Here is a 27,597-nt window from a genome sequence, read left to right on the forward strand (position 1 = left end):
GGGGGTGGCGGGGGGGGGGGGGAAGTAAATACAGGAGATAGACATCTATAAACATTGGTCGAAAATGAGGAAAGGGGGTTACTGATTAGCTTTCTTCCCATATAAAGCTCCCAGATCTTATCGCAGAAACGCGAGTTAACTGTTTTACCATTCTTCTTTTTTTAAGCATTATCTGATCAGAGAAGCATGAAAAGCACTTTATAGCTCACTTGATTTTTTTCTCCCTGTGCTGGGAGCCCTCTGCAGGAAGCAAAGCTGAATTTCACAGATCTTCCCTTTCTGACGTCTCCCGAATTTCTAGGAATGCCCCTTCCCTCTTACTATATTTGGAGGTAGTTTCTAGGAAAAAAAAAAAAAAAAACAAAACTGACGATTTTCGGCCGGTGCCGGCCCCACCACCGCGGCTCGGGGAGCCCGGGCCCGGAGGATCTGGGGAGCCCTTGGCTGCTCGCCTTTGTGGCGGGGCTGCAGGAGCGAGCACGGGAGGGAAGGAAGGGGAGAGGTGTCTTTGTGGCAGCCAGGCGTGAACATCTCCACTTATTCCTTTGGTCTGCCTTTTTTTTTTTCCCCTACACTTTTCTTCTTTTTTAGAAGGAAGAAGCGCTTAGGGGGAAAAAAAAAATCCCCCCCCAAATCCCCACCTTCTGGATTTTTTTATTATTTTTTTTCCCGTCTGCTTCTCCCCCTCCCCTCGCTGTGGCCTCTTGTTTAGCTCGTGGCGTGACCGTGATGAAGAAATGTTTCTGGGCGCCTGGCAGAGGCGATCTTTTTTATGTAATGAGTCAGGATTTTGCCAACGGAAGGAGCCGGCCGCCGACCGAAGGGCTGCTGCCTCCCTGCCGAGCCCGGCACCCCGCCGGGCCGGGGCCGGGGCCGCCCGCTCCCCCGGGACCCGCGGTAAGCTGCGCGCTCCTCCCGCGGGGCCCCGCTCTCCCCTCAGCCCTCAAGTGGGGCCGAGCCGCCGGGGCCGCGCCCTGCCGCCGGCTTGGGGCCGCTCCCCGCCACCTGGGCGGCCGCTGGGGGCTGCAGCCCACCTGCCCCGGGCCGCCGGGGGGCCGCCGGGGCCCGCCGCAGCTACAGGTGCCGGCGGCCCCGTGCCCCGCCTGAGGGGAGGCTGCAGCCCGCGCGGCGCGGCCCCGCCTCAGGGCAGCGGCGGGAGCGCGGCCGGGACCAAGCCGGGCTGCTCCTTCTCCTCCTCCTCCTCCTCATTCTTCTCCTTCTCCTCCCGTTCCCTCTCCCGCCCGCCAGCGCTGCCTCGTTCCCTCAGGAGGTGTCTCCGAGCACGCAGGGTCGGCAGGGACGGACGGCGTTCCTCCGGATTACCGAAAGCAGCACAAATGTAATAGTGTTTTTTTTGTTGTTGTTCAAGCGCGGCGATTGGTTTCTTTTGACGTGACTGACAGCATTTACCTGCCTCAGGTCTCCAAGTGGGTCTATAATGAGTAAAACTCGGGTTTATTTAGAAGTTCGGTAGGGAATGTAAAGGAAGGATTTAGCAGTGTGTTCCTTTTGGCTGCAGATCTCTGCTTTTCTTCTTAAAAAAAAAAAAAAAGTTCTTAAAGCTGGGGATAGTCAGATTTGGGCACCCAGCTGAATACTCTAAGCTGCATTGTCAGTAGGAAGCGACCCGTTTTGGGTAAAGTGAAAGTACCGTAGTGTGCTACACAGATAGCAAAGATATAATAATGTCACACATCTCTATAATGTTTCAGCTTTACTTTAAAATATGGAGGAACAGACAAACGAGTTGATACTTTGAAAAGATCTTAATAGATACTTTGAGTGCTGGGGCTAATAAGTCCCTACATTACTCTGGGTGAGTTCTGCGTCATTTTATAGCCACTTGCAGAAGGTGCTGCTTAGCTAAACAAACAAATCATAAAATGGGAATAACAGCAAATAATAACTGCTAGCAACTCCTGCTGTCCAGTTAGTTGAAGGAGTGTATACCATGACTTGGCTACAACGTCCTCTTTTATCAGTCCAAAAATCAGCTCCTTTGTAAGCGCTGATCCCCTCAGTCGATTGGGCATATCTTACAAAGATACTTTGCTTACAAATTGAATCTCAGAAGGTTGTGGTTCCAGAGTCGGGGTTTTGGGGGCGAGATGAGCTTATGTTTTATCCAACTGGCCCACAAAGTCCCGCTTTTGGTGGTCACTTTGTTCTGCAAAAGAAACCAGTGCATTATGGCTCTTACAGAGGACACTAACCTTAGCACTAAACTACGGCTGTGCTCAGAAAGCTACTCGCTACTGCACACTTTAAATAAGTAGCAATATCCTAACTTTACTGGTGTCATCAGCAGTAAGAAGCAGATAGAAAATACTAGCATTCCCCAAAGTTAAACAGAAATAGTTTTCTAACTGTTGTTGTAGCCTGTAAAAACTTTTTTTTTTTCCTTAAAAACACAGCAAAGGCAAAGAAAAAGTTATGTTTCAAAGGGTGGTTATTTGACATAAGTATATTGGGAGAAAAAATAAGACTTTTCTAGGAAAGAGAGGCAGCTTAAACCTTGAAACCAACATACAGCCCTTAGGAACATGCATGCTGTCAGTCCCCTCCTCGGGTCTTTTGCTCACAAAAGGTTGCAGTTCTGATGTCTCTCTCTCTTCAACTGACTTTTTGTTTTGTTTTGTTTTCATTTTTGTTTTTGTTTGTTTTTTACTTGTGTGCCCACGTGTCTACATGTGCATGGTCTGTATCTATAAATCAATGTAAAGATTACTAATTGCTGTGCTGAGAGGAGTTGTGCAATATATTTTTATGAGTAAGTCTGAGCTTGGTAAAGCTGTTCAATTCCACGCTACTATTTATTTTTTGTTATCGATAGCCTGAACAATCTCAGCATAGTATTTACTTCTAAATGATGTAGTTTTATTTTTATGGGATTCCAATAGATGTTTACCATTTATAGGTAAGCTGAACTTTCTTGAGGCTCCAAATATAACGTACATATATTTAAGACAGAATAAAACACATGCTAAGTGATATTGTGTGAGAGAGTATAATGGCTCATATACAGAGCAAGCACAAACAGGGGCATCCTCTCGGCTGGTGTAAATGTGCCTGTCATAGCTTTGACATTTTATACTAGCTAATCACCTGCTTACGTGACACATGAATATCTACACATGGTACTCACATTATGCTTGCGGTCAGATTCTTATTTAGTGCTGATCTACTCAAACTGAATCGATTCTGTTACTTCAAAAAGGCCTGGAAATTCAGCTGAGTTCCACAGCAGTGCTCTGCTAAAAAAGAAGTTGTTGGCATGTGATAGCTCACATGACTGTGTGCAGGATCTGTGTACTCAGGCAAATGGATATTGTGCTGAATTATCAGTATTTTTCTATGGAATTCTGGCCTTTTACAATTTATAGCTATATAATCACTATACATATGAAATAGGACATACCAAAACCTCAGTGCAACAAATTACTCACTTGTTTAAAGCTGAAATCTACCTTGGGAGAGCTTAGGTCAGAATTGTGCTGCTAACACGCCTTTTAGCCACTATTCTGCATGAAATAATGCAGCTCAAAAGCAGCATTTATGAGAAGGTTAAGTTTTCAGGAATCAATTGAGCTACAAATTTAACTGTAGAAATATCATTTTTTAAAAATAATACTTAGTTTGTGAATACATTACAGATATATCCAGTACTACAAGCTGTCAGATTTGGACTGGTTTGACTCCTATGGCCTCTTCGCTAGTCTTCTGAGAATACTCTGCTCTGCTGCTTGTGAGCTTTTTCTTTAAAGCTCTTAAATTGGAACATGTAATTTTGTGCAGCTACCTTCAGTAAGAGGTGCTGTACACCCTGTTAACCAGCTGCGTTTGGAAATCCTTTCAGATAGGTTCTCTTTGATTCTTTATTGATGATACATAAGGTACATAAGATACATAAGATACATACACAGGTATTCAGTTGAGCACAATTAATATAGACATGGAATTAACTATTTAAATGACTACTGAGCACTGTTTAAGAATGTGGTTATAGTTCTGAAGGCCTTTCTCATCCAAAATTTTTAGTTACATTCTTTCCCATTACTAAGGCTACAGAAAGAGCTCCTGTTTCTGTCTCCTGTGTGGTAAAATGGACTGTTTTCTGCTCAGATGGATGCCACACATATCTCTCAAGCTTTTAATGTATATTCACCTTATGTGTGTTAGCCAAATATTAATGATGATTGGACAAAATAGTGACTGATCCCCTACACACTTAGGCTGTAAGAGTGTGATCTCTTTCCATCACGCTGGGTTTTCCCACAAAGTTTGCTTGCAGGATGGCCTCAGAGCTGTGACTCCTGGAGTGCACTGTGCACCCAGAGCATTAATAATTGATGCCTGGGATCAGTTTATTTGAAATGGAAAAAAAAAATAAAAAAGAAATTTATAGAAGATTAAAAAAAATAGTATGTTTGGAGTCAAAATTAATTTTCTTCAAGATAAAAACTCATGAATTATTGAAAAAATATTTTGAAAGATCAACTCCAATTATGTATTGCATTCCTCATTTATAAAATTGAAAGCCCTGCTAGCTATGTTTTCTGTTTAAAATAATTTTAAATCTACAGTTTTAGAATGACTTTTCAGTATTTTAAAGCAAACTTAAAAAAAAAAAAAAAAAGCTTATAAAACAGCTTATAAATACTGAATCAGCAGAGGATTATCTAGTGGCCTGATCTGATTGCTTTTGAAATCAGTGGACACATTTTACCAAAAGCAGTGAGATCAAGATCTCCATCAGAACCTGCTGGCATGGTTTTGGGGATTGCTCTGTGGTCTGAGTTTTCTGAAAGCAGGGCCTCAGCCTTTGACATTTCCTGACCTCGTGTTGCAACAAAAATTTTGTGACCCCCTCTCTGACATAGCCATGGAAAAGGAGAGGGTGGTAATGACCCTGAGGTTGGAAACTCATGACCTGCAACAACTTAAAATTTTGCCTTACTAAAGGCTACAAGATCAACTGTCCCTTCCTGTGAAGTTATCCAGAGTTTTTCCAGGGCAAGAATGCAGATGTCTGAGGTGTGATTCTTACATTGTGCCTTGTTCTTCCCTCCCAATTATAACATTGCACATCAGCAGTGCTGTGCCTGGTGCCACACAGAAAATCAATGTGAACACATATTGAAAACATATCTTTCAAAGGTGTCATCCCCAAAGTCTTCCTTATTTGCCTTAAAAATCATATTTAGCAGGTTAGGAAGGAAAAAAAAATATTGCTATGACTTGGAAGCTTCACCTGTAGTGGAAGAAGTAGTAGAAAAGTGGTTATATTACAGGCATAAAGACACTTCAGACCATGCAGCTTGACGATACAAACCTCCTGGTGAAATTAGTGACTTTAATGAATTTAAACACTCGCCCTGTCCACAGTGCTGATCAGTTAATAATTACACAGACCTCATTGCAATGTCATATGCTTGTCTCTGTCAATATTAGGGAATTTGTTAAGGTACAAACATGGAAAAAAGAAACAAAGATTCAGCTTTCTTTGCCTGTTGTCACAACACCCAAATAGTTTCTGCTTTTAAGGCTTCAGAGCAAGGGTGATGTTTATGTGGATGACCTGTGAACGCATAGGTGCCAACTCAGGTTGTGGATTTTTTACATTGCAGACACACATTGATAACTTTAAGTAAAGCTATTTCCAGCTTTTCTGTTAATACTGCTGTAATATTTTAATTTAGCTGTTAATGGGAGAGGCTGCAATTCCCCAGTGTAATGTAATATTGATGCACTTTTGCTATTTTAAGTAGCTCAGCTTCGGTCAGACAGTCCAAATCCTTTTAGTGGATTTATGGCCTTTCTATATGAAGTGACATAACACAGGAGCTGGACATCAGCGTTTGAAAGTAATAGTTTTTCTTTTGTTTTGTAGATCAGGAGAATTAAAATAAAACAAGTAAGACAAATAAAATGTGTTCTGTCATCTACAAGACACATACAAATGTTTTTTTTGGAAAGGGTAAGAAAAAGCCTTTCAGGATGTTCCAGCATTGGCCCACAAGGGTCAGTAAAAATAATGGAATGCAGTAATTTTACCAAAGGAGTATTTCTATTTCTTATATATTGATATTGTTGAAAACATCTGACTTGAAGTCAGATGAATCTAGATTTTTGCTTTGCTGTTGCTGCTGTTTGCATAAAAGCTTTCTTTTGTAACAAAAGGCCTGTCTCAAATCACACAAGCTGCACACACCTCTGGCAGGAGGTGCCGGGGTGCTGGTGGAAGTCAGTAGTATCTCTACTGAAATTGCTGGAGCTGCATCAACAACAACAACAAAAAACAATCAAGATCACAATAAAATTTCTGGAACCTGAAGAAAAAACAGGGTTCGTTTGCTGCACTGAAACTAGAGCAAACAAAGAGCAAATGCGTTACAAAGAACAACATATTGAGTAATATATGAGGAATTGATCATTGTTTTTTTAACAATATTATATTTTGTATGTTATGCTACAGGAATCCATTGAAGAATATGCCCGTTAGGTGGTATTAGTGTGGATTACCTGAAAAGTAACTTTTCATTAGGCGTGTCAGTTGGATAGGCATAACTAACAACTCAAGTGCACTACCTGCTTTGCTTTAGAGGTTATAAATATGGAGTACTCGGTCTTTACTAAAATGGCATTCCTTTTTGCATTTGTGCTCTGAGCAGTCTTTATGTATGGAAAACCACCCACATGGTTGTTTTTTGAAATCCTTTAAAATGAAATGTAATGATGCTGTAGGATTTTATCATGTATTATTTTTTCCCATAAACTTAACTTTGGACCGTCACTGAAGTAAATCTTTAAAAACAAGAGATGCAGGTCAACTGCTAATGATGATTATCCTGCTTTATTTTGTACTTTTTTTGGTAGCCAAAGGAACAAAAATTGCCCTGGACTGTCTGTGCTTTCCGCATAATGTTGTAGCTTCCCAGTACTAACAATATTTCTAAGAGGGGCTTCACAATTCACTCTGGTGGACAGACAGAACCATTTAATACAGCCAAAGCATATGAGCTAGGGACTGCTTGGAAAACTGCAGTTTTCCTATGGACTGGACTCACAGGAAATTATGAAATCCTGAAGTATTGTTGGAAAAGTGCTCTAACTCAAAAAATTTTTCTTTATAGTTTCGTTCTTGATGTTCCACAGCATTCACCACTTCCTGCATGGCTCTTTACCGCAGGGAAAATGAGGGACTTTTGGGGGCAGATGTGTTTCCATTACACTATCATAATGCCCCTAAAAATCCTTATTGCTCTTGCAGTATTCTTCTGTGTTGCTGGGCCTGGTGTGAACTACTTGAAGACCTAGCTTATAAGTACATCTTTTCTCTAAAAACACTTTAAAAAAGCCACGGAGTTTATTTTGTTTATCTTATTTTTAGTTGTGTTTACTGTTGCTTAAAATATAAATGGCAAGATATGCGACCACCTGTTGATAAACAAATGTCATAAGTCATAAATCCAAGGGACATGCTGATAACTGCATGGTACTTAGGAAAAGGAATATATTTTGGCATAGGGTGAGTGCTTCACTCTATTGGTATGATTAACTTGTTTTTAACGTAAGAATTCAGTGTGTATGTCTCTGAAAGTCTGACTCATTTTGCAGCTAATTTGAATGACTTTGTTACAGTGGACCTCACTTAGAATGTTAACTGCTTCTGAGAGCATACAGCAGGTTATTTATCAAATGAAAGATCTGCCCAATGTTTTTATTTAAATTAAATACACACACAAAAAATCATATCTTCGTACAGTCCCCAAATAAAGAAAATTGAGATGAAACCTAGGAAAAGACACTGTGGGTTCTCAGATATTCTGTGCTTTTCCAATCAAAGGGTCTTTGTGTGGGCACGGCTCTTGCTGGGGCTTTTCAGGAAGGAGTCAGCAGAGTCCCCTGGGTGCTGCCCGGCTACTCTCCCTTCCCCTCTGGGTAGGGAACCTTCAGGACTACAGTGCCTACGCTCAGTTTCCCAGGCACTGTTTGTTCCTGCTAGGTGGCAGGTTACCCAAATTCTGCAGTTTTCCACAGGTTTTTGCAGGAAAAGGCAGAACACCTAAATGTAAACATTGTTTGTTTTTGTCTGGGTATCACAGCGCAATATATCATCATTTGACATGTGCAGTGCCAATAGCATTTATTTCAGTAGCTGTATGTAGGACACGCAGAGCTGGTTTGTGTAAAATACACTCTTCACTTCACTACCTAGCTTAAAAGAAATAATAAATATACCACATAACTTTGCTCCTCTGACAGGTCAAGTATCTTCAAATAGCCTTCAAAATCCTTGGTGACATAAGAAAGAAACTAGCCAGGAGATTCGCACACTACCCCCCATTTTATACTAATGTTTTATCCCCAAGGAAATTCTCATCTTTCTCCTAAAGGAGTGTTTCTCGTTTTTCAGGCAGGAAAATCTTACAGGTTAAGTCATATCCTACGGGTCACAAAGGAAGCTTACTGTTATGACTGGAACCCAAAACTTTTGATGCCCAGATAAATACCGCAATAACAAGAAAATCACTTTCTAGAAGGATTGAATGAGCTGTGTTGCACAACAGTATACCCACAGGTCAAAACATGCTTGTGTATACATTTCAGCTTACAACATTTCAGCATGGAACAGCATTTCAGGTATATGTAGAGGCAGAAAGCAGAAGAAAAACTAGTCATTGTATTAATTCTAAATGTTCGTATCAATACTTCAGTGTTTCTGTTTGGGCTGTTGATCACAAGATGATTCCTAGCGCCTTCTGACGTGAATGAAAGGTGCTGTAACACAGCCTGGCTTGAGGATTATACAGCCTTTAAAATGATAAAAATCACTTTAAAAAGTATTAGAATAATTCAATTATTAATGTTATTAGTAGAGTTTTTTGTTCAGCAAACTTTTAATTTCCACATAATGATCCTACCTAAAGACTCGGCAGCTAATTGAAAATGTGTTCAAAATATGGGAGGCTGCACAGATTCTGTAGAGTTCTGTGGTATTAAAGATCTGTGAAGGGACCACACCTAGAGCTATAAATTTTATCACCTTTATACAGAAGACACTGTTAATGTGAACAGACTGGAATTTTAATTACATTTTAAAGGTCTTTTGGGGTCTATGCTTGTGACAATACTACGTAAAGAACACTGTGATAGTTTTGAGCATTAAAACTGATCTGTTTTTGTATTTGTGCTATATTACATTCTTTCATTACCTGTAATCTTTCAAGAATGTCAGAAAATGTTTGTTTGTTTGTTTGTTTTTTAACATAAGCCATCTTTTGTAAAATCTCTTGGAGATATAGCCTGTAGACCTGAACAGCTGATTCTTACATGCACACCTATTTATATACAAAGACTTTAGGCCATAGCAAAAATAAGATTTCTCCCTGAAATTTGCTCTGTACATATGTAAAATGTATTTGTCATATAATAGTGCTGTCACACAAAAATTCTTTAGACCTAGCAATCCTGAGGATAAATTAAAGGAAGGGAATAAAAATTGGTAACACTATATTCCAGCCCCTTTTATATCTAATAGGAATCCCCTGACGTACAATTGCCATTTTGAAAATGTTTTTAATCACTGGATAATAATCATTAGAAAATGATTAGCCAAGCACATGGTTTGTGATATATTCTTAAAACGTCAAATTCAAACACTTGTTTCATATTATTTTACTTATTTTATGTATCTAACTTATTTTGGTTTGAAATAGCATGTTACAAAAAGCTCAGGATCTGATACAGCCCCAGAGGAAGGACTGCAAAACTCATCTGCTGAAATGTCTACTGCAGCTAACAGCACTTTGTCACTGAATAGGCTAGGAATAGGTTTCAATATGAAATATTTTATAAATGATAGTTTTACCGGTTGGTTGTTTTTCAAATATGAGCAAAACAAATATTTCCATTAGACTCTTCTTAGGGATTTTGATTTCTTTGAGTTATAGGACCAAGAGTCATTTAACATGAACCAACAGCTTCAACGTGTTGCTCTGAAAGCTAGAACGGTAGCAAGTAGGTAATATTTTTCAACTAGAACTTCCACAGTGGAAAAGATATTAAATGTTTGTTATGTGCCAAGAAGTGAGTAATACGAGAATACTTTCATTCTTTCACAAAATGCAAGAGCATTACCAGCGTTTTAGTTTTTAATTATATATATAGTTTTTGTGATTACCAACAGCCTCATGAGATAAAAAAAAAAGAGCAGAAAAAGACATGCAATTATTAAATGGAGAGCCTAAACAAAGTAAAGCAATCATCTCATTTATTTATTGAAGCAGCCCATTATTATCCCAGGTTTCGAACAGTACCTCAAGTGTTATGTGTACTGATTCTTTAAAATAGTATTCAGAATACAGCACTGGGCTCAACCATTTTCATAATATTTATTTACTATGTTATTGGACTTTGGATTCGTTAGGTCCGGTTTCTTACTGAATTACGACAGCATCAATTCTGCTTCAGCAAGTACTGAGGGGATACAAGTGCAGCACCCTGTACTGCTACCTGGAGGGCATGTGGCTTCAGAGGTAATCAAAGCAGAGTTTTAACATGGGAAGCAGGGCTGTACCTGTGTCACAAAACAGCTGCTCAGAAAAGCTCAGATATTTCATGTAGTTTCACACTGTGTTGGAGAAAGATGTAGGAAAGCTAAGAACTACAGCAAACGGAGCAGCAAGTCAACTGCAAGAGATAAGTCACTGCACAGACGCTGTAAGTAAGCCTATAGAAAGATCCAGCTAGTTTTCCAAACAAAGGATGACAATGCGGCCAGAAGTAAGGGTAAGGGTAGCCGACTAGATTCAGTGTGAGTCTGCAATTTATCTTTCCCTTAAGTGGTTAACTATGGGAGCAGACATGTTTACAAAAATACACTCCATTAATAAATGATCCCTACCGCATTTCTCAATCACACTAAGCTGTTTCTAACTTCATTAATTTTTTACCATCAATGTCTGATTAAATGTGTAAATGGGTTTGTTTTCATTTTCCTTAAGTTTTAAATGCATATAAACATTTTTAGTCCCAGATTTACACCACCAGTGCCAGCATTCTGACTGAAGTGGATTTTTATGGTTGTGTTATAAACAAGTGCAAATGTAAGTCATGAAGTACAGTGCTGACAATCTTAATTATAGCTGGAGGAAGATTTGCCAGCATGTATACAGTGCAGAAATACAAGCAATCATTGTAAGTTAATAAAGGTCATTAAAAGAAATCACATATTTCATAATCATGCTTTCATCAAGATAGTATGACCTATTTTACACGTAAGCAATTAAAATGGAAACTGAAGTAGCTGGAGATGATTAATTTATCCAGTAGTTAGACTTGACAGGTGCTATTACCTGATAAATAATCTACTAGAATTTTTAACCAAAATGGTTACTGGGTTTTGTTTGTTTGTTTGTTTGTTTGTTTGTTTAAAAAGCTACTTAAAATTTTCCTTTACCTTTCCAATGACAAATTGGATTTTGTATATTCATTTGAAAGAGAAATCTGCAGCCTTGCTATGACTACTGTCTGAAGCTTCCGGATACCTCAATGGGAAGCACAGCATACATATCTAACTAGCTTGCAGCAGGTTAATTTTGTAGCAGAGGAAGCACTAAGATATTCATATATAAAGCCAAAGAATCTGTGCTAGTCATTTTTGGAGTTCTGAACTGATCCATAACAAAATTATCCATTGCCTGGAGTTGGCAGTAAGGAGAACTGAATGTGTCCAGAAGATTTTTAGATTGTAGCTTGAATAAAACAGACTGTGATATAATCCAGATTCATATGCAAATAGTCTAGAGTCAGTATCTTGATAATTTGCACAAAATCATCTTATCTGATAAAAATCACACTAATCTGTACCAGAATCTTACAATAGTATTATTGTAAAACTCTGGATACATCTAAAATCAAAAAGGAAAATAAATCCCTTCTTAGAACATATCAGAATGGAAATCGTGGAGTTTTGTTTCCAGGCTGAGCACTAGGACATGAATGTTCAAAATTCAGGAGGTCCTGGGTCCAGGTCTGGGCCCTGATTTGTCCTCGAGCCACTCCCAAGGCACCTAAGCAAGGCAAACTGCTGTTGCATGTGCTTCACTGATCAGAGGGAGCAGTTACAGCCACAAAATCATTTCGGAATGCAGTTTAATCTGGAATAGTGGGACAACATAAGTCAGTTCTAGCCTTAAACATAGTATCTTCCTGTACCAGCTTTATTCCTATCTCCTCCTTTGCATGCTATCCAGTTAATAAACAGAAAGTTCTAGGAAGTCAAAAAAAAAAAGAGAAGGGAAAAAAAAAAAAAAGTAACTGTTTCAAGACACTCCTGCCAGAAAGTAAAGACTGCACCATAGCTGCAATTTCCTGATAACGCACCTCATGCTAACATCCCAGTGTGGTGTGTGAGTGGAAAAATTACACCAATTAGCCAGTTCAAGCCTCTCAATTTTCTTGTAAAGCAGGACACCGAGTGCATCATGTCCTGGATGCAGGCGTGCATCCAGCGTGGAGGGCTGGCAGCCAGAAGCCTGCCTTTGCAGGGGCTGCGCAGCACCGTGGTTTGCCTGGCAGGTGGGGGAAAGGAACTGGGGAATGTGCACGGTGGAGGCTCACGCTCCTCCATCACTGCTCTTTGAAGGGTCTGGCTTTGTTGGCTTTTTCTTGGCTGTGACCAAGCTAGCAAGAAATGGAGAGCTGGCTAGAGAGAGCTTCACCTCGCCTAACTGCCTAAGAAAATTTCCTTTATCACTGTTTATATGGGATTGAAAAACAGCCCACAACGCTGATCCTTCATGACAGACAAACATTGTAGTTGTAATTGATTTCACTAGGAGGTAACATCAGCAGAGCAGTATATTGAACGCCAAATTCTGCCGAGTATGTAACAATATCTCTAACAGCAAGTTTATCTTATTTTAAAAGTTAACATTTCCAGTGCAGCACAATATTAGATGTTATTAACATTTAAACACATCCCAAGGACATATTCTCACCTTTTATCTGTACCACAGAGAACCTGAAAATGTGCTTTCCTGTTCTATCTACAAAACATTTAAAAAACCTTCACTATCTCACACTAACACCTCAGGATACAGCAGTGTTAGAACAGTAAGATGCAACATATTTGGGGGAACAGGGACTTGGTTTCCAATCTGTGATTCCACGTCTCCTAGTCCTAATCTATGTGTTTGGTACTAAGGTGTTACAAAAACTGGAATGAATAATTAATAATTTTTAGATCCTGTATATTTATATTTATTTTATTTTATTTTGGTACTTCATGCTGTAGCTACTCATTACCAATCTTTAGCATCAGAGTGTAGAAAAAAGGCACAGGAATGAAAAATAAAACACTGCAAACCAAAGTCCCTCTTGACTGCAGGCCACTTGCCAGCTGCTTCTCACAGGAACTTTCAGTTCTGCTGCATGCTTTGAGTGTAGCAAAAAGATAAACATTTTCTTGTTGCAAGTTAAGAAACACTGCCATGCGTGACAAGTTGATAAGCAGTATCAAGCGTTGTATCACAAGTTTATTAGCACACTTGAACAAGATGGAAATATGTTGAAAAGTTTTCTGCAGCTGAAAAATGAAAAATAATTGGTCAATGCCCAAATTGTCCTGCTGAAGAAAACATTTTATATTCTTAGTAACTGAAGCTTTCACTGCTGTTGACAACTTTTTTTCTTTTTTTTTTTTTTTCTGTCTATGGTGAATTCCTCAATGTATCTGCCTCCTTTGCACACCCTACTCCGCTACATCGTGGTTACGTACTTTCAGCTGGTACAGATATAGGAGTTCGAATTCTACATTGATGAGTATAAGCAACTACACTAAACAAAAGGTGCGATAAACAGAATTTGACTAGTGACTTCATTAGATTAAAAATAAGCATTTCCTGCTTATCTTTTCACTTTAACTGTGGATATTGGGGTCCAGTTTCCACGTTTTTGCCTTTTGTAGTTACTGTAACCATGTATTTAGATATGGTACAAAACAGGTGCTGTGACGGGTTCTGCTGCACACCTTCAGTTCCTTTCTGATTGTTTCTGTGATACAGGCATACCTGCCTTAAAACAAACAGATTGGGATCGACTTGATATTACCACTAAATCTGTATTTGAACTAAAATTTGCCAAAGAAAATATTATTAGAAACCTTTCCATACATATCACAAATATCACTATTATTTACCTTTTTGTAATGGTATATGGCATGATATAAACAGGGAGAAACAAAGGGATAACACATAATGAAGCATTATCGGGGCTACTGGTAAAAATTTGAGGTGAGTACATTAATTACAAATGATAAAAGCATAAAGAAAACAAGGTTTCTTCCTGTGTTGCAGGAGAGACTTTTATCCTACACCCTAATTAAATTTTGGCATATTTTATTGAACAGTTATTCTAGAAAAGTTTTTTTTTTTTTTTTTTTGTTGTTTTTTTTCCTTGCAAAAGTATCCATACTATTTTTATAGTCCTTTTCTCCACCGAGACAGGCTTTTAAGCACCATTGACATTTGTGGTATGCCAGCTTTTATGGCTGTAGAGAAATAACAATACACTGGAGAAAGTTGTGACACATTTTGCCTGGAAAATGTTGTTACACTCTGTCAAATAAATATGAAGAACTTGTTTTAATATCCTGTCTCACGATATGGGGTAAAGGGAAAAGAAAATCAGGATGGATAGATGAAAAATATACTTTAGCAAGATAATCAGTAACCAGAGGTCTAATATTCTAAATTATTTGCAAGACCTCAATGATTCCCAGATGTCTGAAGTAGGGCAAGAATGAGGACCAGGAATTTCTTCTGGATTTGATGGTTGCTTGGCACTGTGGAATGTGGATACCTTTGCCCATTTCTATGAGAATTGTGTCCTTTGCCTTGGTTTCCCAGTGGGAGCTCACAAGCAAATACATAGGAAGTCTTTCAGGACTTCCTTCCTCCTTTATTTACTGCACACACACGGGAGACATATGCAGGATGTTTATTGTAAGGAATAAAAGTCTTACTCTTCCAGCAACTGAATGCTCCTAAAAGACAGCGTCATACATGTATGGCTATTTGGTAAAAGTAAACATGCTCCTGTCTGTCTCCAAAGAGAAAGAGCAAAGGCTTTTTTCCCTCTGTGTTCTCAAACACAGAATGAATAACATTCTGCTGTAAGGCAGAAATTGTTTGTGTGCAGATGCTTGGCTTCCTTGAAAACATAAATAGTTTTCCTGGTGGCATATTTATTCACCATATTAATATTAGTCTACTAGAGGTAATTATTTCTTAAACTAGAGTACTCTCAGGCTAATAGAACAGAAGTATTGCTATTGGCATGCTAAATATTTTCAATTAATTAGTATGTTCCATAACTTAATATATTAGTAAATTCCAATTAGTTATTTATTAAGTTCATTTCTTTAATCGCTTTTCCTGTCGTTGATGGTTTTTTTCTGATTCACAAATTTAGAGTATTAGAATTTAAGTGACAAACCAGACACTGACCTTTTACAGCAATTCCTGTGGTGTCTCTATAGTAAACCCTAACAAGTTGGGATTTTCCTCTGATGCAGAGATCTACACATGTAAATTCAGGTACAGGATATGGCCTTCAGAAGACAACACAATGAAATTAGATATCTCATGATATAGGGGAATGCTCCACAAGTAAGCAACTGGTGCTAAGCGTAGCTCAGATTCAGAATGCGAGCAATCTAGTAAGATGGCCAATAAGATATACATTTAAGTTTAATTCTTCTCCGAGGTCAACAGATTCTTGCACTGCAATGCGATTCCTCCAGAGTGCCTGTTATTTCATGGCAGCAGACTTCTGTATTGTGCAAATAAGCAGATAATCTGTTTTCTGACATTCTATATTGTGATAATCAGCAGATAGCCCATGCCTTGAAACTCTTGTACCTTGACTGTAGCACAAAGGAAGGAGGATGTGAATGGGTCACCATTCCTCAGGGTTTTTAGCTCTGGAGCAACAGAACTCATGTAGGCCTGTGTAGAAATAAAGAGTGAGAGTGCAGAAGCAAGGAGGAAGGCACCAGTTTAGCTGACTGGCTGCCTACAGGAGCCATGCACTGCTGAAAGGCTAGATTGCCTTTCACCTTAGCACCAGCATCTTTGCTGCATGTATTTCGTAAGACAAATCTATCACATGTGGCAAGCACAGCCACAGATGGCATTGCTCTTTTGAGGTCTAAGAATGTATTTCCTTAGTTTGTGCGAAGTACAAATACTTGTGAGGAGCTTATAATTCATCTGTTCTAAGTTAGTATTTGTTTCTTCATTTAAATGGAAGAGAATATTGTTTAATAATGGTTGTCTTATATGGGGTATGATGGATTTAATGTTCAGGGTAAAATAAAGTTCATACATCATAAAAGACTACTGATACAGCACTTTAGACTCATTATCCTGCCTAAAGGAGATTTCAATTTTATTTTTTGTCATCAGGTTCTATTAGGTTAGGTTAGATCTCCCAAACCAAGTATCATCTTTCATGAGGAAGACTGTTTCAGACACAAAATTTGACCTGAATGATCTTAAATGTCTTTTCAATTTTAGAGTAATGAAATGAGATCTTAATGGGGAACCTGTTACTCATGCTGTTACACTGATTTATCAAGTCTAGAGTAAAAAATTAGAATCAGACATTGGCTGGTATACATCAGCATTGAGTCAAGTGATATTATGCCAGTTTATATCAATGGAAGTTTTGGCTCAGATTGTCTTGGACCCTGGAAAATACCTTAGCACAATTGAGAAGCAAATGTCTCTTCCAAAGATATGTATCAAACAAGCCAATTCTGGAATATCTGGTATATCTAATAAATCTGGTATATCTGATGAATCTAAATCTGTTTGAACCTTTTCCAGAAATAGTAAAAAGGAATGGGCACACAGACTTGTATCTGCATGTTAGCTTTATGTTGAAATACAAGGCTGCAGGAATGTAGCTGGAAAGTATTTTACAGCTTTTAACTAAGAGATATTTAGATTTAGCCAAATATATAATGTTTGAACACAAGATTTATTTAAAACTAAGATGACTTTCTCTGAAAATAATACAGTTAGTGAATGTTTGTTAAGGGTTTTTCCTTACCTAAGAATTTACATACACTGTTCCCAATGCTGACATGGCTTGTAGTTATTACCATTTATTTTAGAACAAAGTTCAGTCTTTCAAAATATTTGAGGCGTATTACAGGCAGGTTCCTTGGTCTCATCAAATCTAAATTGTGCAATTATATCCAAGTCTTTTTACACAATAATGTAAATTTACTATTAAGAGTGATTAACTAAATATTCAGGAAAAAAAAAAAAAAGACTGAAAAAAAAAACACAGCTAAAGCAAAACAATAAAAACATTTATTTCCCTCCCTTTAATATTTGATATAATTCTGAAAGGTTACAAATAATGATTTTAATTCATTTAAGACAACATGCTGTTGTCTTATTTTCATTTCATCATCTGATTTAGTATTTTATAATAACTACCAGGTCAAGCACCTTCCATTGTTAAAGGTGACCACAGAAACTTGGAGAGGGAGAGAAGACAGTGACTAATTGGCTGGAATGACATACAGTTTTTCAGGAAACCACTCTTGCATAAGTAACCTGTTAGCAAAGTAGGAATTAAGAAACTATTCCTAAAGGATCTGCATCTTTTAAAATAAATAAATACACAAATGAAATAAAATCAGAACTATTTTATCTGTAAAGGTATAAATGAATAAATGGAAAAGTTTGCCTTCACACATTATTCTATTTCTAAATACAGTCAAATGCATAATTCTTCTATAGTAAACTCTTCCTTTTGTTTTGTGGATTCTCTCACACTAACAGAAAAGACATACAACAATAGCAAAATACCAGTAGGAATTTGCACATTTGTTTGTTGAGATATGACAAGTGATATTGCATCTCAATGTACAACAGGATTTGTATTAATTTTATAGTACAAGGGATTGTATTGAAAATTGTAGCATACACTTTTAGTGTCCAGAATATTCCTAATTGTCCATATGTTTGCATACACAAATTGTTTTCAGATACCATAAAATATCCTCTCCATAATGGATGAAATCAGAATCATCAGAGTGTCATGGAAAAGACCTTAAGAATCATCCAGTTCCAACCCCCCGCCCTGGGCAAGGACACCTTCATACATTTCAAATTCCCACTGCAAACTCTTGCCCTTTTCCACGCACCTGTCATCCAAATACTTTACAAAACTTATTGCAAACTTAATTCTTGAGAAAGAAGGCTCTGCAACTGCTCAGGGAGGTGAGAGAAAAAAACAAGTGAGAAGAGAAGCAAAGGGTGTATGCCCATAAATCATCACCAATTCATGGAGAATTAAAGTGACTAAAGAATAATAACAATTAAGAACCATTTTCCTTCATTTCTGTATCCCCTGAGAATATCCAGTACTCCTCATATATAAAGAATATTTACGTTGGTACCTCTAACATGCCTGTTCATTTGCGGTTCGTGTGTATCTCCCACAGTAATCAGCCGTATTTGTATCTTGTCAATACAATGATATCTTGAAATGTTTTAGAAACTGCAACATCATAGGCCTGACTGCACAGCTAACTTAATGAGAGATTTGCTTCAGAAATGAGAGCAGCTCAAAATAAAGATCTGGGTATGTGAATCTTGTGAATGTGCCCCAGTTCCGAAGCAGCTCATTTCAGAATGCCTTACAGGCAGGTCTGTTTATCTGGATCTCTCTTGGCACGTGCTAGAAGTTCAGAACCTGTTCTGAAGTAACGCTCAGAGGTGGTACACCGGGAGTACTGCACTGACAGTTCATCCGAATGAGCTCTGGTGTTCAGCTCCACTTGAACAGATGCACCTAGTCTGCTTTGTGTATAATGCATTCTAGCCCTGATAGTAATTACATAGTTAGAATTCTCTTCTGAAGCTTTAACAAAAATAGAGTATGAATTAAGAAATCAAAAATTTCACAAAATTAAGGGGATAGACAATAAATCTTGCAAGGTAATAAAACTTTGTTGGAAAGGTGCTATTTAGTTGTGCTTGTAGCTTTACTCTCTTTGTACAAACCCAAAGACAATTTGGTCCTCTAGACTTAAAGCTGAATTTTTCCATATGGACCTTGTTTTAGTAACAAAAGACATCTGTGTTATTAAGTCAGGCTTTGATAGCCATGTACTACATCCTGGAATTAGAACTCGGTATTTATTACTGTAGTAATAAGGCTCTAAGACATAAGAACATGGCAGCAAAGAGAGAGATCTTCCCAAATCAGTGCTAAAAAAGTAATACCAGAATCATTCTTTAATGGACTACGTGCTGCTTCAGTATGCAGTTTTTATCGTTAAAAAGAGCAGTCTTTTGTAACTTGAAGATAAAGATTTTAATGAGAATTTTTATGAATGTGTTACTTTCCTGTTAAAATAATTGGAATGCTTTTTTAATCCTAGTAAAGCAGCAAATGGAATGTAAAGATGAATGGAATTGAAATAATACAGCCCTGCTCTGTGGAGAACAGTACTACAGAACTGAATGATATGTTCTCCACAGAAAAGTAGAAACTACACAGACTACTGAAAAGAAGTTCTAGAGAGCGCGAATAATTTAAGCCTTAGTGAAGGAACAAATTTTAAAAATTTAGCAAATCCTTATTAAACAATTTTTGATAATACAAGCATACCTCATCTGTACTCCAAAGCTGGAATACCCATTTCTACTTGATTTGCACATTTACAACCATGTTGATTGTTCTTAGCCACGGTCTAAATTAAAAAGTGATTAAAATAATGAACAAACAGTTCAGTATACAGGTAACGGACTGTAGCTGGTGCTGTCCCACTGCAATAAATGATTATTTAAGGAGTTAAGACCTATTACATCTGTATCTACATCTATCTGTACCTATCTATCTGTCTGTCAAGGGTTTTAGTAGTTACAAGGGAAATACCCCTTCCTATAAAATCCATCTTTTCATGGCCATAGTGTGAGTTAACAGCATAATCTCCCTAAAGATGGCAGTCTGGATTTATAGAATAAATTCAGATTCAGGGTAGAGTCTTTCAAAACTCAGCACTTTCTTTTTAAGTCCTGCCTAACTGAGCTGCTTACTATATGAAAGGATGTATAGCTCTTTAGCAGCTATACACTTCTCTTCCCTGATAACAGGGTAATCCTACGTGATTTTGTCCATCATGGTGCCTAAGTTTTAGATGCCCAAAGTAAGGACAGGTTAATTCTCCTTAATGTGGCTACATTCCATATTATTCTTAATTAAAGATCAGAAAAAATACTGAAAGGACTACTCTAATATTTTCTGATTGTGGCCGCCTATTCTATTTATGGCACCACTTTATGAACAGCCCAAATGTATTTGTGCAACCTACAGATACTCTGAATGAAAATATCAAATTAAGCATGAATATAGAAAAAAACCCATGCATTTATAAACCAAAACATTTCAATATATAAGCGCATTCTTAATTGTACTAGACAATAATCTAGTATCACATAAGAAAAATTAAAGCAACTAGACATTTGGCACATAAAGAACCAACATAAAAAATATAGTTGCAAATGATGAACCACAGATTTGCTTAGTAATTTTCTACTTAAAGAAAATTACTGGCAGTGGTATTTTTATGTCATTATAGTTATACTGATATAACTTTCTAGAGTGAAAGAGTGTGCATGAAACACTATGGTGGAGTAAGTCTTGGAGTATAAGTTTAGAATCAAACTATTGAACTTCCTTATTAAGAGAAGCCCTACTGAAAATCAAAGAATGCAGAAATAGGTCTCTGTCACTTGACATCTCCACTAGGCACAGATCCCTTCTGAAATCTCAAATTGATGTGAACAACCATAAGTTTAGCATGTCTTCAAACAACTACATTTATAGGCGATCTTTTTTTTTTTTTTTTTTTTAATGACACATAGCAAAATGCTGGATCTGAACATCACTGAAACATGTAGTATCCCAACTGTGCGACCTGAACCATTCTTCTAAGTCCTTCCTAAGTCTTCTAAGTCTATTTCTGTATTTTACCCTAAAACCACTTATATAAATGGTGGTTGCCACATAGAAGGATGTGAAATACCCAGAAAGAAATCTCTTTCTATGGAAAAGCATGTTCATAGATTTTGCTTTCAAATCAACTGGAAATGCAGACCACATTCCCTTTAACACATTTAGTATGCCTGAGCTGATTTATGGTTTCACTTCAACACAGTGAAAAGCTAGTGCTAATGACAGGAAATAATAATATGAAACTCCAGAGATTTTGGCCAAGATTCATGTGGAAACTGGAGTATTAATAACTACAAGGTGTGAGAAACCAGTGCAGAAACAAAGGATGCTAACCTTCAGGAGGTTCAGCAGGATCCATGCTAACCTTTTGATGCAACATTATTTACCAAAACTAAAAGTTTTTGCTGTACTCATAAAGCAAAAGTTCCCAATTCTAGAGGTAATGCAAATGCAAGGAACAAGGAAGGTCCCCACTCTGAGTAAGTGCTAGTGATTAAACATTGGAGACTATAAATAAAAATGGTGCTGCCTGTCCCAGAGGAGGTTCTCTCTGAAACATTTAGACTTTGTTAGATTAACACATTTTTTAATAAACAAACATGATGATCTTCCAGATATGACTTGTAATTCCTTCATAGTCATTCTTTAGGAATACTCCTGTTGTTTTAGGTACAGGGAGCATAATGAATTGACCTTAAGCCACACATTTAATTCATCATCTCAAATAAGTTCCTTTGCTGCATCAGGAGTTGCCTTTCTAATCAGCATGTATTCTGCAACAGGGCATAGTATAGTACAGCCCCTTGTACAGGTCAGTGGCTGGTTTGGCAGTGGGAACATTATACAAAAATGAGTGTGTTAATGCAATATGAGGAACTTGCCTTATAAAATATCATGTTGCTAGATAACTAGAAAATTATTTTTACATTATTCCAGTCCTTAGGACTGAATAAAGAGATACTCTGACATGTTATTCTGAGGACACATCTCAGGTACTTGCTTTGAGCTGCAGCACATGATGAAATGGCCAGCTTAGTCAAGAAACCATCTAGGACAACTATAACTTCTCCTTAAAGCTTGCATTCCGGGGTAATACTTGTACTCATTATTTCACATTATGCACAACAACATACTCAATGTTTCAGTTATACAAGTAAATATTTTCACTGAATATGTACACTCTTCATACATGCCTATTAAAAATATAACTCTTACTCCCAACCCCAAGCATGGATTTTCCTCTGTAGCATAAGGTTTATCCTTAGCAACTGCTATTGAGAGAATAATGTAAAAAACACACTTTGAGTCTAGCCACTTTAAACACTAACCTAAATTAATCACTAACAGCTAGTGGCAGAAAACTACTAAGTTACAGTTTACTACTGTTTGGCATTTAAAAAGGGTCTTTTAATACTGAAGTTATCTGCCAAACCTTCACCAACTTGATTAAAACACAATAAACACTTATTCATAAAATGAAATACACATACACAATTCTATCAACACTCCTTAAGTCTTTTGGAAAAATTACAGTATGAAATCTGAAGGATTTACTGGAAAAGTTTCTTTTTTTTGTGTTGAAGGTCCACATGGACTGCAGCACACTTACCACTGGAGCAGGGTCTTTTCTATCCCCACCAACAGCAAGAGACAAAATACGGACAGGTAGCTAACATCTGCATTCACTAAAGCTTCTGCCTGAAGAACGTGGAGATGACTGCCAAATGAGATTTTTACTCCACTTGGCATTAGACTTTTGACCTGCTTTGCAACATTGAATATTTTAATGTAGGCAGAATCTGTCATTAGGCCAGCAGAATCTGTCCTGAAGAGCAATGGTCCAGTTAAAATATATAGGAGATGCCTGCATAGTGCCTCTCTGCATTAGATTTGGCTGTAGCCAGTACTATTAATTCTCCTGTGTCATAAATACCGTAGGAGAGACACGCTAATAAAAAAGACTGACACCATCAATCATGTCTAATACATAAATACTGCAGCAATCTCTCTTACTTTTTAAAGAAAATTGACATGGCAACACTTTTCTGGAGAGATGGTTTGCATTTATTTCACCACGAAAAATATTCGTACTCTGGAAATAATACTGTCTTCTAAACGACCCCAGGATTTTAAGTATCATTGTATCTGCGTTAGCTCTTCGTGAAATAGCTATGGATGTCTTAGTCGTGTTTCTGCTCTCTGTTCTGCTTGTGGGAGGGCTTGATTTAGTTAGCAGTGCGGTTTGCTCCAAGCTGAAAAATGGATCTTAAAAATTCAGTTCAGCATTACGTCACAGCCATGTAAACCTGGATTAGGTCAATAGCTAAAGAATAACCTATAGTTGGAAAACAAAACAAAACAAATAAAAACAAACAAACAAACAAAAGTATCTCCTACTTAAAATACACTGCAATGAAATTTTCAAATAAACTACTTCTGTGCTGACAGAAATTTATATTGAGACAAAGATTTTGCAAACTGTTACTCTCAGATACAGGCTAGCTGCTTGATACCTGCAGAGCACTGTGGAACACCTCTCTTTTTGTGGAATTTAAGGGCACTGGTGGAATTTACAGAGTCCATACATACAGCACATTCCTAAAAAGCTGATAAAGACCAAGATTCAGTTACTTACATGAAGATTTTAAATATTGCCAAAGTAAACGCTGCAAGTTAAAAACTCACCAAAATACACCAGTGTTTTTAAAATAATCTCTGTATTATAGATATTTATAAAACTATGTTCTTCAGTCTATTTCCTATTATGAAGAAATCCCTTATAATTTTGAGTTAGGGACAGCAGCAAAAAGGGGGCTGGGAATAAAGTGACATAAGATAACTATTCCAAAATATAACTTCTAGTGTGTTATGCCAATAGATCTCATATGTTCTTACAAACATTTTTGAAAAATATTGTTTGTAAAAGCACAAAGCAACTTCCCTGAACCTTCTTGTCCCCACTCACTCTGAGATCTTTACTCTCTTTTACTGTGGAGTATAAGATGAGCCATTTTCTTGTGTTTTGATAGTTTCCAGTTGCAGCTAATGTCAGTAACGAATTGTGAATTCTCAATATATTTGAAAATACATTTCAAAGATTGAGGTGTGCAAAATTAAAAGACAGAAATATTATTGGAAAATACGGTTTGTGTTGACAGTATGTAGATAACTGAAAACACATATGGGTATATTACAGTAATGTATGTTGAATCTTGCACCTTTAGATATTAAGTATTGAACCTGAATGCTAAAAGAATATATTAATGTATTATATTTATGTACTAGTAGGTAAGTAAATATTCCTAAATATTATATTATGCCTTCTTTCTTTTGGAAAGAAAGCCTGTTTTCCTTACTTGAGGAACTTCACCACTGATAAACTTAATTTCTCTTTGAAGTTATATACAAAAGTTGTAAACTTTACTGCATTTTTATAGAGTAAGTTCTTGTCAATCTTCTAAAGTTTGTCCTCCAGTCAGTCTTTAGCTGTGAGAATTTTTGCAGGCAAATGATCCAGGTCACAGCAAAAATATTTTATTTATTTCAAATAAAACCCACTAAACTGTTTTCCCATTTCAGATAATAGAATTCTGTGAATAATGTTATTGCTTTGTGCTGTACATCTAGTATTTAAAATAGCTTAATCTTATCTAGCACTATTCCTAATTTGTAAATCTATGTTCATTGATTTCCATATCCATGGGTGGTGTTCACTACACAGAGTCAAAATCTCACCATAAGTACAGAGATGGCTTTGGATTGCTTTCCAGAATCTGATTCCTACATTTGTATAACATTGTAGAAGTAGTTTTCATTTACAGCATATGAATGTATTATTCTTCCCTCTGCTTCAAAACCATGCTTCATATTCTGCAAGCAGACTTGTAATCTGCAGTGAACACAACGAAATCGATGGGATTCAATACAGGAATCAGACACCACCTGAATACAGTACCTTGCAAGGCTGAGGTCTCTTTTTGCTCAGCAGAAAATAAATGTATTTTGCTAGTGTTTCACAATATTTTGGGATTAAAAGATCTACTTTTTGTCATAATCCTTGTTTCACTTATTGCTTTTTTATGTATAAAATATTCTAGAATGAGGCTAAGCTATGTTGAAACTTGAGATAATTTATGTCCATACAAATGTCAGGATTGTGTATGTGAGTTTTACATATCTACATCAGGTATAACTTTGATAAGAAAAAGAAATGTGTATCAAATATTTTTGTAATGAAAACTGTATAGATTTTTGAAAGAATACTTAAACTTCACAAATGTTATAGGGCCCACTTGTCTCTGGGGCATGTCCTCTCTTAATTTCAGGAATAAATGCTACTAACTAAGGCTTCTTTATCAAATAATAGCAAAGATATAACTGACAGCACGAAGACAATTGCCTTTTTTCCTAAAAGAGGCCCCGTTTTCCTCACATTTAGCACAATGGTATTATTCCTAGCATGAAGAAATCAGCAATGGACCAAAATATAAATATGGGCTACAAATATAAGACTATTTCCATCAATTACAGATCTAAGATTGAAACTAAAAATGCTTTTTGTTTTCTTACAACTGTTGCTTTTACAGTCTATTATATTTACACGTTTTTCCTGTATACCCAGTGAAATTTCCTTGCTGTTTTTAACTTCAGCTATTTCTTTACATTTTGTAGCATAGGTAGCTAAAACACTCATTTCCTCCAGAAAACAGTAAGAAAGTGTTAGGGATCAGCAGAGATGCATTTTCTTTGTGTGTCTCTCACCACAATTTAACTGTGCTAACACATCATAGACTTTTCCAAAGAAAACAGAAAGCGTTAGGCATTCTCAAAGGGTAGGTGACTGGATAGATTCTGGTGTATGGACTCGAATCTTTTACAATATGTGGCATAAGGAAAAAAATGGTTACCAAACTGGAACATGCTGGTCCCCACCTGCAAATACTGCATAGTTTGTACTACCTCAGCATTCTTTTTTCTTCCATCCTAAATGAATGCCACGACTGGTTCTGCAAGTCAGCCCACAAACACTGGTAGGGCTGGGCGAGGGAGCGACCCACTGCCTGCTTGTGTGTTGTTAAGCTTTTCGTATTCTCAATCATGCTTGTATGTCAAGCACATGAGAAAACTAAGTTTAACCCAGTATAAGAATGAAGTAAAAGTAGCAAAAGTGAAATTACAAATAATGGATGCTTTTTAGTGTAACATTTTAAGTGCCTTTTCCTATATATTGCAATAGCAACTAACAAAAGGTGGACTGAAAGCAACAACATTAGGCAGCTATAGATGGGAAGCTGTCAATGATAAATGTTAATTGAGAATGAGAATCAGGGTAGTCATAATTACAAGTTCAGTTGGAGAACATACATTAAAATTTTTAATTTGAAATTTTTAAAATGTACATTTTAATGTACATTAAAAAACAAGATTCAAAGATCTACCAAGTTTCAATTTATACATGAAGTGATCACTGCGTAGAAAGAAGGACAAGTTTAACGACAGGAACATTTATGTTAAACTTGTTATTTAAATTGTTAGATTCCAGGCAGCATTTAGCTAAGAACATTTTACAGCTTTGGGTTCTCGTTTTTACAATATCCCACAATAGGATATAGAAGGCTGTATAGAGGTAGTACAATAATAGGCCTTTTATGTTTATATATAATTTCTTTTTTTCATTTGTAAAATGTAGTAGTTAATATTTGGCAAACCTGATAACAAAACTCTGGATATGTCCAAGATACAAATTGGAGCTAGGCAGGTTAGTCATCATGATATCATCATGACATCCAGTAGTAGTTTGGGATCTAATTGTCCTTTCTGCTTTTAGAAGTCTTCCATTTGAAAACATAAAAATAATGCATATTGAATAAAAGTGTTCATTGCAAACACAGACGAGCAAGAAATCTTTTGTTAATCTACACACTCACTCACACTTGTGTGTGTGTGTGTGCGTGTGGTTATAATGACAAGAAATGAGAATCCCTGCCTGCTTATGAAGGTGGCAATATTTGTAAAACCAACTAAAGAACAGCTCTGCTGGGCAAGGACTGCTATATGCTGTTTCCACTTAAAACAGTAATCTTATAACTTCAGATTTGTATTGCAGAAAGCTATTGCTGTCCTGACAAAGCATTTTTCCATCCTTCTTTCACTAAGGGGGCAAGAGGAGAGGCAAGGGCGTGTCTCTGAAGGTCTGCTTCCACTTCTTGCCAAGGGTTGATGCACTGATGAGATTTAAGAAAAATGCTGAAAGATTTAGACTGCAATTCTGAAACCGTTTGAAGTATTTTTGTATAGAAATTGACTTTCGTAATGCAATTTGTCTACTTTTTCTCCAAACATCACAAAAGAGAATTAAAATTTAACACGATTATAAATTACTCTGTTATTCAAGCAGTTTCTAGCAGCAGTGATGGAATTTGCTTTATGCACTGCAGCGGTTTATACATCTTCATTGTATAATTTGTTTTATTCCCACTGCAACTCAACAGCATTGCAAAGGAGGGTATGAATAAACATGAATTTGAGATGTTGCAACTGAGCACAGGA

General features: G+C 37.1%; 1 long non-coding RNA gene across 1 annotated transcript in view; it reads right to left on the bottom strand.

Moving 5' to 3' along the window:
- LOC308178407 overlaps positions 1-27,597 on the bottom strand; it is a 31,919-nt gene continuing 4,322 nt past the window's right edge. The window contains exon 2 of the long non-coding RNA XR_013939738.1: positions 1-27,597. This exon is cut by the window's right edge and continues 3,077 nt beyond it. This is a non-coding gene — a long non-coding RNA (uncharacterized lncRNA).

Source organism: Anser brachyrhynchus (assembly GCF_964034855.1).
Source record: "Anser brachyrhynchus genome assembly, chromosome: 15".
Classification (NCBI taxonomy): Eukaryota; Metazoa; Chordata; class Aves; order Anseriformes; family Anatidae; genus Anser; species Anser brachyrhynchus.